General features: G+C 42.9%; 1 long non-coding RNA gene across 1 annotated transcript in view; it reads right to left on the reverse strand.

Moving 5' to 3' along the window:
* The window catches only part of LOC129458514 (uncharacterized), a 113,807-nt gene extending 97,897 nt beyond the window's left edge, over positions 1-15,910 (reverse strand). Inside the window, exons 1-3 of the long non-coding RNA XR_008649646.2 lie at positions 15,336-15,910; positions 13,379-13,432; positions 11,916-12,043 (exon numbers count right to left, since the gene is read on the reverse strand). This is a non-coding gene — a long non-coding RNA (uncharacterized lncRNA). The remainder of the gene's footprint in view (positions 1-11,915; positions 12,044-13,378; positions 13,433-15,335) is intronic.
* Between the last annotated feature and the right edge of the window lie 418 nt (positions 15,911-16,328).

Below are 16,328 nucleotides of genomic sequence, written 5' to 3' on the forward strand. Positions count from 1 at the left end.
CCGTTGCTCTTGTCCTTTCAGGAAATTAAATTTGAAGTTGTTCAGCTCTTTCAGTGCTTGATCCCTTCCAGACACTTTCCACTCCCGCTGCAGAAAGCTTGAGGATGGCTGGGAAAGGTGGGAGAGGAGGGAATGCCATGGGTGGGACTGTCATGGTGAGATGGATCCAAGCAACTCTGCATTTGTGATTCCCTGCACGGAAGCCTAGTATGTGGACCTCTAGTCTGTGGAGAAGGGCAGACAGAAGGCCCCTTCTATTTTCTCATCGAGATGGCAGAGGCTGTGATGAGACTGTCATTGGGAATATTGATTACATGGCTACTGCTCCAAGGACAGGGCTGGGAACTCTGATTCAACTGAGAGCCAAGCTGTTCATGGCTCAGGTGGAAGTGGTCAGGAGAACAGCTCACCTGGACATTTCTAATTTGCAAAGGGACCAAGGAAATTGTGTTCTGGCTGGGTGCAGTGGCTCCCGCCTGTAATCCCAGCACTTTGGGAGGCTGAGGTGGGTGGATCACTTAAGGTCAGTGGTTCAAGACCAGCCTGGCCAGCATGGTGAAATTCTGTCTCTACTAAAAATACAAAAATTAGCCGGGCGTCATGGTGCAGGCCTATAATCCCAGCTACTCAGGTGGCTGAGGCAGGAGAATCGCTGAACCTGGGAGGTGGAGGTTGCAGTGAGCCAAAATCAGGCCTCTGCATTCCAGCCTGGACAATAGAGCGAAACTGTCAACAACAAAAAAAGAAAGAAAGAGAGAGCGAAAGAAGAAAAGAAAGAAAGAGGAAGGGAGGGAGGGAGGGAGGAAGGAAGGAAAGAAGGGAAGGGAAGGGAAGGGAAGGGAAGGGAAGGGAAGGGAAGGGATTGGATTGTGTTTTTAGTATGCACTGGGTTTACCAAAGGTGTATCCTAGGTTGTATTCAAAATCGCCATTCATTCATTCAGTATATTTTCAGTCACTGGGAAAAGGAATTCCAAAGCACTGATGTACTGCATGTCTTCTCTGCAGCTGAGATGACTGAGGCTTGCCCAGGATCAGACAGATGGTAATTAGGAGAGCCATGGGTCTAGACCAGCATGGAAGGTTCACAGCTTTTTGAAGGAGATAGGGGCCTGGGTGGGTGCAGGGCCACATGCAGCTGCTGAGCCAAATGCAGCTGTTTGAAAATTAAGACAAAAAAAAAAAAATTTAAATGGGCACTGCTTATTTTAGTCAAAGTTTTCTCATTTCATCTCCACCCAAATTTCTCAGCAAGTGTGAAGTTCAAAAGAGACTGCAGAGTAGTGTCAAGGATCAAAGGACAAGGTCTATCCTCTTTGACCTTCATGAAATGAGTTGTCTAGACACAGTGCATCAGCTTCCTTATTAGTGACTGAGGATCGTCAGCAAAGTAAAAAAAAAAAAAAAAAAAAGAAAGTTATTGGCTTGCAATCCAAAAAGAGAAATATCATTCTTCCCCACCCTCTCCTACTGAGTTCATTTTCTATTGACTTTACTTAAGTTTCTCTAGGTTCTTGGCCTTGAAGATGTTTCTGATTTGCTCTCTGCCAGCATCCTGGGATGCTCTTCTTTTGTTAGTAATGAGTTCAATTCACATGAAAAGCCAGAGCCTGCTTCTGAGTCGTTTGTGTAAGTCCCAAGCTGCACTTCTGCCAGTGCTACTGCCTGAGAATTCTTATCAAGCCCCTGGACAATTTAGACTCTGCTCACTCCAGCATACTCTCAGTGCTCCAGAATAAGGCAAACACCAAAAATCAATAGGAATTTTCCAGTGGGAAAATTTCCAAAGTCACCAAAGATTTGAATTACCTTTCCATAATTGGAAAAGTCCACCAAATAGCAGAGAAATGATCTCTTTCTTTTTCCCCTGGTTGCCAATAGAAACAGTGTCTGCTCCTAATCCAAAGAATATCATGAGACCTATTCCCAATGAGCTCAACCCCAGTAATTGAAAGCAGCCCTGTATTGCCTTTGGTCTTGGGTATTTTCATCATAGGACTGTTAGCGCCAAGACATACACTTTGCCAAGGAAAACTTTCCTTTGAAACCTCTATCTTATCCAAACAGAGAGTTGGAATTGACTCTTGGCAGCTCCATAGATAGTTTTGAGTTATGAAAAATAATACATATGTGCCTGCCAACCTATGAGATTGTCCCCAATCTGAAAAAAGTAGCCTCGCACATGGACCCATCTTTCCTTCCAATAAACTGATAAAAACCAATGCACCTGTTACAACTTCAGAGCTTGCTATTTTGGCCTTTAAAGCCAGCTGCCCAGTTCCTCTGGATGTGACCTCAAGCTGCTTCTACTCAAAGAGATGTGTGTAGCAAAAGAACAGGAGATGTTAGAACGAAAGGGAAGAGCTGGCATGTAGAGAACTTCAGTTGCATTCTTCAAGGAGAGGCATTCGCGTTTCAGCTCTTGGCAAGATTGCAGTTTAGGGAAGGTTTGGTCCAGCTTGGAAGAGCTGTAGTGTTAGAAAACAAGGCATTTCCAGGCACTGTCTACCTCTTGGGGGAGTGGAGTGGGTCTTTGTAAAGATAATCATGTTTATATTGAGAAGCTGACGAAAACATTTTGCAAATATCCAAACCAAGTATGTGACCTGGAAAATGGAGGTATCCACTCTACGTGCAGCCTTTTGCAGGGCAGAGGCTTGGTAAGGAAGAAGACAGCCTTTCTTGAGGAATGGCAGGCCCTGTGACTTGTCTGCCAATCTGCAGAGCTCAAGGGTCCCTGTGCTGCCTCATCCTGGGTTACTGATATCTCTCCTAGTTGCCTTTATAGCTCCTCGAGGTAAAGTTTTGCCACACCACACTCTAAGGACACTCACTTTGGTGGGGGAGAAAACCTACTTAGAATCATAGAATTGCATAATTAGACATGACCTTAAAGCCTATTTAGTCAGATCACCCATCTCACACTAGAATGCCTACAAAACAGAGCACACCGCCAATGACAAGACCATCACTACCAAGTGCACCACATGAGAAGCAGGACTGCACAGGGCCAGATGACCCCAAGTAGCAGCCACAAATATCAAGGAAGATAAACCAACTTTGCCAGTTCAGAGGATGAGTGTTGTGGTCAAGATTATGGGCTTAGATTGTATGGAGTTAGACTTCTTGGGTTCAAACTCTAGCTTCACCATTTACTCCTAGATAACCTTAGGCAAGTTACTTGATTTGTCTATGACTTGATTCTTCATATGTGAAATAGGAGTAATGTTGTAATACCTACTTCATTTGGTATCTATGAGATTAAAATGAAATAATATAAATAAATAGTGCTTGGAATAGTGCTTGGAATGTCTATCCTACCTAATCAACTGAGATCCTCCTTGATTTTGCTTAAAAAATACTATATATAATTTTAAATATAAACAAAAGCAAAAATAACATACTGATTTCTCACATATCAAAAAGTATAATGAATGCCTCACTTAGCTTCAACAATGATTAGTGTGTGGTCATTCTTGCTTTGGCTATACCCCATCCACATTACCCACACTCCTGATTGTTTTGAAGCAAATCATATTTAAACTTTCAGTATTTCAGCATGTATCTCAAGAAAGGGATTCTTTAAAAAATAGCAACCACAATAGCAATATCACACTCATCAAAAATATAAAAATAATTCTATAATACTAAATATCAATGATTGTTTTATCTCTCTCTCTCTCTCTCTCTCATTCTATTTATAAAATTAGGTCACTTGTTGTATAGAGTTTCCAACAGCCTATATTTTCCTGATTGCACATCATTTAACGTGTCCCTCTATCCCCCTGTATTTCCCATAAATTTGTAGTTAGATCTGCCAGCTTGATTGATTCAAGCTCAATAATTTGATAAGGCTACTTCATGGGTCATGGTATTTCTATCAGGAGGGTCATAAGGTCTGGTCATTTCTCTTGTAAGTGCATATATGTGATGTCACACAATATCAATGATCATTGCCTAGATTTATAAATTCATTTTTGGGTTGCCAAACAAAATATAGAATATCCAGTTGCATTTGAATTTCAGATAAACAATGAATGATCATTTAGAATAAGTATGGGGGCCTTCAAAAATTCATGGAAAATGTGTATTATGAAAAAACAACGCAAGGATTTCAAAAACCTTTTGCACTAAAATACACTCATTCTAATCTGTTATAACGTGTCTGAACAGAATCTAGTTTGACGCACCAAGAAAGATAAGACATCAGTTTGAAAAGAGCTCCTATCAGAGCAACATGAATTCTACTAAAATTGAGGCAAGAACCATCAAATTTATGGGAAAGTTTGAAAGAATGGTGAAATCATTGCTGTTTTATGAAATCTTTATGGTGACAATGCCCCAAAGGAACCAGTAGCTTACAAATGGGTAACTCGTCTTAAGAAGGGATGGGACAATTTTGAATTTGAAGCCTACAGCAGCAGACTATCCACATAAATTTCTGAGGATAAAATTAATCTTGTTCATGCCCTAATTGAAGAGGACCAATGATTAACAGCACAAACAATAGTCAACACTATAGATACCTCAATTGGTTCAGCTTACACAATTCTAACCAAAAAATTATAGTTGAGCAAACTGACCATCGATGGGTGTCAAAATCGTTGCACCCAGATTAGCTGCAAACAAGTGCAGAGCTTTCAATGGAAATTGTAAAGCTCAGTGGATCTTGCCATGCATTTCTTTGAAGAGTCTTAACTAGAGATAAAACATGGCTTTACCAGCACAATCCTGAAGACAAAGCACACTCAAAACAATGGCTACCAAGAGGGGGAAGTGGTCCAGTCAAAGCAAAGGTGGACTGGTCAAGAGCAAAGTTCATAGCAACAGTTTTTTGGGATGATCAAGACATTTTGTGTGTTGGCTTTCTGGAAGGCCAAAGAACAATTGCACCTGCTTACTATGAGAGTGTTTTGAGAAAGTTAGACAAAGTTTTAGCAGAAAAACACACAGGAAGGCTTCATCAGCAAGTCCTTCTCAACCACAATATTCCTGCTCCTTCCTCTCATCAAACAAAGGCAGTTTTGTGTGAGTTTTGATGGAAAATCATTATGCATCCACCTTATTGTCCTGATTTGTCTCCTTCTGACTTCCTTTTGTTTCCTAATGTTAAAAATATCTTTAAATGGCACCCATTTTCTTTAGTTAATGATGTAAAAAGACTGCATTGACATGGTTAAATTTCCAGGGCTCTCAGTTCTTTAGGGATGGACTAAATGGCTAGTAGCATCACCAACAAAAGTGTATTAAACTTGACGAGGCTTATGTTGAGAAATAAAGTTTCTATTTTTTATTTTTATATTTAATTCCATTTTCCATGAACTTTTTAAAGTCCTCTGACATATCCTGAATATTTCATGAGACATATACTAAGCAATTTTGTGTTGTTTATCTGAAATTCATATTTAAGCAAGGGTCCTAATGTTTTTATTTGCTATATCTGGCAACCCTAATTAGGGGGGTTGCAAAATTGTCACATTTTAATTGCATTATTCCTTATTTGTTTGTTAGTTTAAATATTTTTATAAAGAGCAACTTCCCCTCATCTACTTGATCATCCCAAGATATAGATCATATAAGAGAATCAAAATAAATGCTTGATTTTTTCTCCTTTTGCTTAGTTTTTAAAATAATGAAAGTTTTTTCAATGACTAATAGAGGTATCATTATAAACTCATAAAGTGAACATATTTGTTGTGAATTTCAATCCTTTGCAGTTATTATCCTTTCTTATGCTCAAAGTATTTCATGTTTGATCAGTAAGAATCTACTCAAGTACATTCCTGAGTCCTTTTGACTTGACAGTAGTGTCTGATACTAACTCTGTTTTCTGGTATAACAAGACTTTTCAGACTTGTATATTTCCTTCCATGAATCTGGACTCAGACATTTCTTCAAGAAACTCTGGTTCCTTTTAAGAGAAAATGGTATTTAGAAAACATAGTCTGGGAGCTAGAGGTGTTCAGTACTACTAGGTTGTTCATTATTTTTGTTCTTTTTGGTAGATAAAGCCAGTAAACACGTATTTTTTAAAAATAATATAGAGCTCAAATTCATAATGATACTTCCAGTGCAAATGCAGAACCACAGGTTTTTCTTCACTTTGTCAATCTCACATCTGTATCTTTCTCCCATAAGAAAAAAATCCTGGCCGGGTGTGGTGGCTCATGCCTGTAATCCCAGAAATTTGGGAGGCTGAGGCAGGCAGATCACCTGAGGTCGGGAGTTCGAGACCAGCCTGGCCAACATGGAGAAACCCTGTCTCTACTAAAAATACAAAATCAGGCAGGCATGGTGGCACATGACTGTAATCCCAGCTACTCGGGAGGCTGAGGCAGGAGAATTGCTTGAACCACAGAGTTGGAGGCTGCAGTGAGCCAAGATTGTGCCACTGCACTCCAGCCTGGTGACAGAGCAAGGCTCCATCTCAAAAAGAAAAAAAAAAAAAGAAAAAGAAAAAGAAAAAAATCCTCGTTCTCTATGACAATCATATGATTACTCATATATAACACATACGCATAAAACAATATACATACCTAACATACTTCACAGACACTATCACTTCACTACCACCAACAATATGATTACTAAGAATAGCTTAAGATTTTGTTTTGTTTTGTTGTTGTTGTTGTTCTTAGGGTATACCCCACTAAGGACATAAAAAAATACTTATTTTTTTACAGTACTTGAAATACTTCCCTGGTATGATTACGCTGTAACTGGAAATACATTTAAGTACTTTCTTTTTGCTTTCATTTTACTTTATAAATTTTTAGGAATTGCTTTTTTGTCTTTTGTTACAAAATTATGTAAAAATATTTGCATAGCTTCAAAAGCAAATCTATAAAACATAGCATATTTAAAGTCTAACCTCTATCCTGGTCTCTATTTCTCCTCTCTTTCTGAGGGTAAACTTGTTATTTTTATGATTTATCCTTCAATAGTGTATTCTTCCACACATTACTCTAAGCAAATTCAGAGATATATTTGTATCCTTCTGACTCTTTGAGGTTCAGTTCCAATGTTGCTGGAACTGAGGCATCACCACCATGAATGGAGTACTCATCAAACTGATTACAGCCAGAGGTGTACCCTGCCTGACAATATACTGGAATGGACACGCTAATTGTTCGTAGTTACCCTCCATTCTGATTGTTCACTCCTCTATTGTAGTTATTGGTGCCTGAGTTTTACCCAATTACAGTTCATTGCATTCATGCCCGCCTCCTTTGGTAGCAAAGATTGCTAGGATTTCCTAGAAAGCCAAGACCAGACCAACCCTTACACAGTCTTTATACTCAATGAAAATTTGCTAAATTAAACGCATAAATCAGTGTCTCTCAGCCCTGGATAAGCATCCAAATTACCTTTACAGCTTTTTCGGATTTGTTAAAAATACAGGTTGCCGAATTATACCCAAAACTCAGTAAATCTTCAAAAGCGATCAACAAGAATCCGAATTAAATAATAAAGCATGCTTCTATTGTGCAGCCAGTTTGAGTACCATTGATCAAAATCATAGCCACTCAGCATAAAGGTACTGATTGAGCACAGGGGCTTTCAGCGGATGTTTCTAAATAGATTCTCCCCTCTGCTGCTTGAGATGGTGCAATTCTGCTAGCATAGTCCAAAGGAAAATTTAGCTTGTCATTTTATTTATCCTGATGGTTTTCTTCGGAGAATACTTAAGAACTGTGGAGGGTGTGGTTTCTGCTTTTGAGAGAGAATTGGTTGCATATAAAGGTTAACTATATTTTCAAGGTCAAACAGTTGGTCAATACTTGGGATGAACCCAGCTCTGTGACCCTCTGGCCTGGAGTGCTGTCCACCGTTAGAAAAGCAGCTGCTTCCCTTTCCCAATCCTGAGATCACCCTGGAGCAGAGATGACACCAATCTTCCGGTCTCTCTAAGGGCACTTTCTCCATCCGCAGGCAGGACTTTAGAGCCAGAAGGAAACTTGGGGATTTTCCTGAATCCCTAAGGTGAGAAAAGTGTGGCCTGACTCAGAAAGACAGTTAAAGGCAGCAATAGGACTAGACTCAGTCGCCTGCCTCCCTGACCAATCAGGCTTTTCACTTCCTGTGCTGCAGCAGTGACAGTCTCACCTATTCTCGTGCCATCAGAGCTGATAGTGCACTGAAGCCTTGTGGTAAGAATGAAGCCAAGTTAGAGTCGCTGGCATCTGATCACAGCCAAACAGCCTAATGTCACATCTCTGCAGCTATGTAGAAGGCAAGAAGCAGACTCAACTCTGCTTGCCTAAGCTTTAGTGACAATGGCCATCCCCAGACCTGGGTCCAGGACATTACACTCAGGGCAAGTTGAAAAGAGAGCGGGGAGTGGGCTAAGAAAGGATTATCTCCTCCTACAACAACTTTAAATGAGCTCTCTCATTTGATTTCTCTTGATCATCCATCTAGCAGTGAAAGGAGGCAGTGGGTGGATGGGATGGCTGGGGGCAGGGGGTCCCCAGGAGTAGCAGCACTGTTGGCTTCCTCCAAGTCTGCCTTTTCACTCTTATCCCCAGGACTCGATGGGCTAGAGATCCTTTAATTGGTGTCCTGGTGGAAAGAGATGGCAGTTGGGTTCTATAGAAATAAGGCTTAAGTTTTTCTTCCATTGTGCAAGTCCGCATAATCCTCACCATTCCCTGTGCCCCTGCCCACAGCTTGAACCAAAGGCAAAAACTGGAGGTGGTCCTCCTGGTACATCTGGCTGTTTTGGAAAGCTCCTGGGAGGGAATCATCATGGTAATCAAATGCATCCATTAAACCCAACAGAACCTTTTAATCATAGGCACTGTGCATGCGTGTGCATGCACACACACACACGTGCACGTGCACACACACACACACACAATTGCTTGTCTCAGTGCACTCTCTGGGGCTCACTCTGGTCTCCCTGGCTTCCACAGTGTGAAGCAGGGCAAAAAACTATTCAGGTCACAAGGCCAAGTTTATGGGGGAGGAAGGAAACCCAAGGGGGTGGGCAAACATGCTTGAATGTGTGCCAAAGAAGGGGACTGAAAGGCTTAGAAGGCAAAGAGTCCTATAGGGATGCTAATCATAAGTATTTTATTGTGATAATGCTGGGTCTCTTTCTCTCACTGGGATGCACACAAAACTGTGATGGGGAACAGGAGCCTCCCAGCTGCTCACTGTATTGCCATCAGAAAAGAGGTCAGTGGTAGAGAAAAGCCTTTTGCCCAAGGCTTTCGGAGAAATCATTGCTTTCACTGGATGAAGGTTCATAAGAAAAACTTAGCCCAGAATTTAAGAATCTTCTTGCTAAGAGGACTGTAAAACTATGACAGTATTCAAGGTTATTGGTAATATATTCTAGACCCTTTAAAAGTTATAAGGTGGTGAATGTCCTATTATCCGATGGATCCAAGGAAATAAAGAATGACGACTTGCTGAGTTGATGTAGGAGAGATTCTTACAGAGGGTGGAGTGGAGTCGAAACATGTTCTCCGAAAAGTTACGTATGTTCAAATCTAACTCCTGGTACCCCTGCATGTGACTTTATTTGGGAATAGGGTGTTTGCAGACATAAACAAGTTAAAATGAGGTTATACTGGATTTGAATGAGCCCTAAATCCAACGACGGGGGCTTTATGAGAAGACCATGTGAACACACACACACACACACACACGGAAGATGGCCATGGCCATGTGAGGACAAAGGCACCAGTTGGAGTGAGACAGCTACAGGCAAGGAATGCCAAGGATTGTGGACAACCACCAGAAGCTGGAAGAGGCAAGGAAAGATTTCTCCCTAGAGCTTTCAAAAGAAGCCTGGCCCTGCTGAAACCGTGATTTCTGACTTCTGGCCTCTGGCATTATGAGAGCAAAAACTATTGTTTTAAGTTACCCAGTTTGTGGTCATTTGGTATGCAACCTCGGAAACTAAAACTGAGGATAAGACTAAATAAATGGGCTGAAGGTTTTTTCCAACTATGATAAGCTATAGTCCTAAATTGGTGGGGGTTCCTTTGTTGGGAGTTTATACAGAAACATCTTTTTAGACTGATCCCCACACTTTCCTATCATGAGAGAGAGAAGTGTGGCTGTGAATGAGAAGTAGAGAGGAATGAAAGCCATTGTAGGCCCTTGAGGCAGAGTCCCAACCGGACCCTCCCTTCCTCAAGAAGGGTGCTGGTTCTCTCCATGTGTGCTCCCTTCTCCTACCCCCATGAAGAATAATTGCACACTTTGTGCTGGCTCCTGAGGCAGAAACCAGACCCCAGTCCCCAGGGTTGTCAAGTGGCATTCCTGACTCAGGAGCTCCATCCAATTCCAAACAATTAGATAATTTAATCAACATCGCAGAAGGCACACACTAATGCCATTAGAGGCAAGATGTCCCAGGGCAGTCTGGGAGGAGCAGAAGGGGAGACAATGCAGAGTGGACTCAGCCTCAAGGTCACTGTGTCCTCCTACACTGAGTTTCCTGAGAGGGATGGTTCTGAGGCAATGCTGTTGTTCCCAGGGGTGGACAGCAGTGCCCCCTTCTCTAGAAACCAGGGTCAAAAACCAAGATGGAATCTGCACAGAGGACAAGAAATCATCCAGAGACTCGTAGAAGAAACCCTGCAACTTCATGAATGGTGCATGGGACTAGGAGTCAATAGATCTTGTTTCAACCCTGGATCCATCATATATCAGCTGCATCACCTTGCACAAGGCACTTACTCTCCTAAGCCTCAGTTTCCACATTTGAAAATAGAGACAATTGGCCTGGCACGGTGGCTCATGCCTGTAATCCCAGCACTTTGGGAGGCCGAGGCGGGCGGATCACGAGGTCAAGAGATCGAGATCATCCTGGCCAACATGGTGAAACGCCATCTCTACTAAAAACACAAAAATTAGCTGGACATGGTGGCGTGCACCTGTAATCCCAGCTACTTGGGAGGCTGAGGCAGGAGAACTGCTTGAACCACAGAGTTGGAGGTTGCAGTGAGCCAAGATCATGCCACTGCACTCCAGCCTGGTGACAGAGTGAGGCTCCGTCTCAAAAAAAAAAGAAAAGAAAACAGAAAATAGAGACGATTACACTGCTTTCTAAGATTTGCAGAGTAAGGGAAAGGAATACATCATTTTCTGTTAGGACTGGGAGTCAGAGGTTGTGTTCTCGCAATCATTGTGCATTGTTTCAGGTCAGGGCCAAAACTGGAACCCAGGATATAATAACTATTATGATCAAATATAGGGAAATTACAATAGTGCCTATGGCAGGGATCAAAACTGTGACCACCTATCTTAATGTGTTGGCCTGAAAACCAAAATATATCAGGATGCCATGCTTCTTGCTTTCCAGAGGAGGAAAATAAGGCTGTCTGATTTCCCAAAGCCACATCACCAGTTAGTGACAGAACAATGACTGTCACAGAGAAACTGTCCGGTAAGTAGCAGTTTTTCTTGTGCCAGACAGTGTGGTTTACAAGCCTCTCATTTAATTCTCATAACAACTCTATGATGTTCACATTCTTTTCCCATTTTGCCATTGAGGAGATTGACATTAGATAGAGATTAAGCAACTTTGCTGAAACCACAGTGGAATGAGCCCTGGAGCCAGGAATCAAACTCACTCTGAAATCTGTGCTCTTAGCAACAGCAATGGAACCCAGCAGTCTTCTTGGTATATATCTACCTGCTTCTAATGTACCTGAAAACTTTGTCAATGACAACTTGCTATACACATGACTGCATTCATTATTAATATTAACTGTCAAATGTAATTATGACATTAAGAGAAGTTAGCATTCATTGGACTTTAAAGCTCATCAAAAGCACAGAGGTGATTCGTAGGTCCTGGGATGAGGTAGATATAGAAACTGCAGAGCAATTTGGCACATTCCTTTATCATAGGGTCTTTTCTGAGCTCACCAGTCAAAAGGAAAGAGAAGATAGTACCTTGTTTAAACAGGGCCAGAGGTGTTATCGGCTTTCCCTGATGGTAGAACTTGTAGTGGTGAAATTCAAGGCACATCTAATGTCCCAAAGGAGATTTTTGGCATCCTGAGATTCCCTGTGGTCAGCTTCTGTGTATGAAAGAGGGATCCACATTAGTGGAGCAGAACTGGATGGGTCCTGTTTTCAGCCTTAGAGAGAAACAGAGATCGTGGGTGTTTTCCATCCCAGGCCCACAGGGGTCCCAGCATCAGAACAAAGATCTTCCAAAGTGTGACTCCATGATGGTGTGCCAGTCTTGACAGAGAGAAGAAAAGTTGGGATGGGCAATGGCTATAGGGAATTAATACAAAACTTTCACTTCAGATGGAAGGTGCAAGAGAAACATAAGGCATAGCCCTTGCCTTTAAGGAATTTGCAATCTAGTGGGAAAGATGAAGGTGAAGTGCCCAGGTGGGGTGCAGTGGCTCACGCCTGTAATCCTAGTACTTTGGGAGGCTGAGGTGGGCGGATCATAAGGTCAGGAGTTCGAGACCAGCCTGGCCAATATGGTGAAATCCCATCTCTACTAAAAATACAAAAATTTGCCAGGCGTGGTGGTGGGCACCTGTGGTCCCAGCTGCTCGGGAGGCTGAGGCAGGAGAATCGCTTGAACCTGGAAGGCGGAGGTTGCAGTGAGCTGAGATCGCACCACTGCACTCCAGCCTGGGCGACAGTGTGAGAAACTGTCTCAAAAAAAAATTAACAAATAAAAATAAAAAGAAAAGAAAAGAAAAAAGAGAACGTAAAGTGCCCAAATTAAGCACACTGATTAGCAAAAGGGGAGGTCAGAGGGAATTGCAGTCAGAATGCAGCATAGCAGAGGAGAAAGAATGCTGGACTTGAAATTAAAACACCTGGGTTCCAGTAACTTCTCTGTCATTTCCTGGACATGAGATCTACAAGTCACTTACCTTCTCTGAGTATCCTTGCTTCTCTCATTTCTAAAATGAGTTTCTTTTAAAAAAAGCAGATACCACTAGTGAAAATATTTCAACATGTATCTATTAAATGACCTATCTGTTACAAGCTCACAATGAAAAGAAGCTAGTGTACAAATCCTTAAAATTCTGTATGAACAGAAAGTGCCACAGCATCTTAAAAGAGATGGACCTTGAGAAGGTCCTAAAGATTGTTCAGGCATTGGATGACTGTGGGAAGTGAGGCAGGGGAATGCCACATTCCAGACTGCAAGATTAACATGAGCGTAGGTTCAGGGGAGTGAAATGAACTTAGTATCTTCAAGGAACCACTACGCCCCGGGGTGGTAGGGAGGGGGCTGTCAGAAATAAGATTGAGCACAGAGGGTAGCGCAAGATTATGAGAAACTTTGAAAAATGGCCTTTAGCCCCCTGATATTATGGTTATGGAGTGTAATTTTTATTCAAGGAGAAGAAAAAAAAAGAAAAGAAATGCATGCTGCTCACCCAAACATCAGGACATTCTGTTCTTTTGTGATTGTGCTTCGCGAGAATGTTCTCCTGCAAAAAAGAAAGAAAAAGAATGATTAAGGGAAAAAAATAACTAGAGCCACATTCATTTCAGCTCCACTGAAAGCACAGCAGGAGAAAGTAGCTGTGTTTGCCAAACTCCAGAAAGAGACACAATTGATGGGGGTGGGGAGAGGGGAGGGTGAGGCAGGGAGTGGGAGATGAGGAGAAGCAGTTCTGGGTTGTTTTATTCCCCCAAAAAGATATTGTAAATAGTGGAGAGGTATAGTACATAGAAGGGGAAATTACTCTGACAGGGCCCTTTTAGGGAGGAAAATGGAACTAAATACACGTTCCATTATTCCTGATCTTTCATTCAACTCCCCATTTACATGGGGCCTTCCCGGAGCTGATGTTTCCCTTTTGCTGTCGTAAGTAGTCATTGACTGGAGCCGATCATTTCGAAATAATGGCCTGCAGCTCTTCCACTGTCGTGATTAACACAGGGTGATAATTATTAACCACACTGACAACTGCAGAGGAGGGGGCGGCTGCCAGGTTGCCCTGCTTTTCTGAAGCCGGAAAACTTCCCTGTCATTCCACCAGGGGGGAGTGATGTCCTGGAGAGACCACAGAAGGCTTTCTGCCGGCTTCTTCGGGAGACCAGGAGCTGGGGCTCCCACACCCTGGGCAATCGCCAAGGCTGGGTTTGCTGTCATATCAGGACCTTGTGCAACAATGCAAAAGTAGGAATTCCACAAGAAAAAGTGGAGGCTGGAGCTTGAGGGATGGGGGAAGAAGAGAGAAGGTAAAGAGACACCACGGGATTGTCCTGTGCTCTTGGCCTTCGAAACATCAGGAAATATTGTCAGCTGAATGCATCGAAGGGGCTATAGTCACCCATGACTCAGACAGATTCGTAACACCAGAGCCCTGAATGGGAGCGTTTATCAAAGACAGGCAGAGAGAGAAATCATCCGACTTGAGACAATTCAAAGGCAAAATCCTATTTCTCAGCTCTGTCCCTGGATTGCACTCCCTCGTTGATTTTTCAGGCAGTGAGTTTCTTAGGCATTAAAAGAAGGCTTTTTTTTTTTTTTTTTTTTGGCGTCAACATCCTTCCTCCGTTCTCCAAGGAGAGAGTTGGAAGGGCGGCAGCATGGCAGGCTGGCGGTTGTGCTGGGGAGTAGAGGGTGCATCAAAGCTAATTCCTACTTTTTACAGGTGGGGAAACCAAGGCCAGAGGAGGGAAGGTGACCTATGTGACGTCACACTGCCAGGGAGTGCAGAGTCAGGAATCAAACCTAGGTCTCTCAACTCCCAAGGTGGAGCTTTTTTAGTTCTGTTGTTGTTGTTGTTGTTGTTAATGGAGACAGCAGCCCTCATCCTACCAGCATTGATTCTAAGTCAAAAGAAGCCATTCCAGTAAATCAGTGCTGTAGCCCCAGAGAGAAAGAGGAGGAAAGCCAGAAGGGTATGATGGAAAAAGAGAACCGCTTTTGCTAATCTTTCTTTTCTGTCCCATACAGCACTCATAATCCCGGGCAAGAGAGTATTTCACAAAAGGAATCATAATGAACTTAATATCAAACTGACTAAGAGGAGAAACCTAAACGTGGGCCTTTCCTTCTAGGAATTCGAAACTCAGAATATGGAAAACACTGTTAATGTGGTTATTAATTGTTTCATGACGTCAGCGCTGATGCAGTTGATCCCTGCCTGCCCAGCGCTTGTGCCACTTCTGGATTTTTCTTTTCAGACACTAGTAATTCACACCCTGTCCTAAGTTTATAGCATGGGGCAGGCACCGTGGTTTGCACCTGCATGTCAGGATATCTGATTTGCTTAAACAGCGTGTTTGTTTATTTTTGCATGGAGTTGTGGACTTCACTCTCCCAGCCTCATTCCCGGGCAAGGTGCCACCCACCCCTGCAAGGCCCTGGACCAGCCTCACCTGTCTGGCTTGAGGCCTCCCAGATCCCCCCTAGGCCGCCGCTCAGCATTGCCTCACAGTAGACCGGAGACAGGCCCCCGGAGCAGGGACTGGCTCTTCAAACCAGCCCCTGTTCATCACTCTTGTCACACTCGGGGCTATAATCCCAGGGAGAACCTGGCACCGTGTTAGGTACTCCAGATATGAGTCAGGAAAGAGAAGTTGGAGGCTGGGGGCTTAATGGGCTGTCTCTGAAGAGCTTGCAGTCAGAAGCAGGAAGAAATTCTTCTGCTATCATTCTTGTCTTTCTTTCTCCCCTAATTAGGAGGAGCTGTGAGTTCAATTCTGTTGGAGTTTGTAGGGCACAGATGCAATCAAGGCGAAGTCAGACACTGGCGTTTTGCTCACCCGGCTCCCCGTGGATTTCCACAAAGACCGACTGGCAGGCTCTCTTTAAGGGGTGGGGGCGACACGCGTTGCACCCAATTATCCCATTATTTTGAAAGGCAGGCGTGGCCACATATGTGGTGTTGTACAGGGCAGAGGTGACAGAAGCTAGTAGAGATTTGCATGTATTGGCAACTTCTTTCCTACAGGCCAATTCCCATTGTTAAACACACACCCACTATAAAATAGAGGAGAATTGAGCTCATTAATATGATTGTTTAAAAAAATCATGAAAACAATTACAACAACATGCTCTCCTTTGTAAGAGAAAATGACACTCCTGACCCTCAGCAGAACTAAAGCTCTGTGATGCTTTGCCTGATTCGTGATGAGTCTAGGGGCACTCTCATGTGGCAGGGGCTCCAGGTCTTTGGCCGGGAAAATGCTAAGAAGCAGGATGAGGCCTGTTGCTTCCCACTTACTGGCTTTTGAGCTCCCACATTGATGGGCCCCCACACTTTCATCACTTTCTTCTCATCAGAAAAGGGCAAAATTTGAGAAAATGGGTGCCAGATCAGCCTGCATTTACATTCTGGCCATACCACACACTACCTATGTGACCTTAGG

The sequence above is a fragment of the Symphalangus syndactylus genome, chromosome 19 (genome assembly GCF_028878055.3).
Source record: "Symphalangus syndactylus isolate Jambi chromosome 19, NHGRI_mSymSyn1-v2.1_pri, whole genome shotgun sequence".
Lineage (NCBI taxonomy): Eukaryota > Metazoa > Chordata > Mammalia > Primates > Hylobatidae > Symphalangus > Symphalangus syndactylus.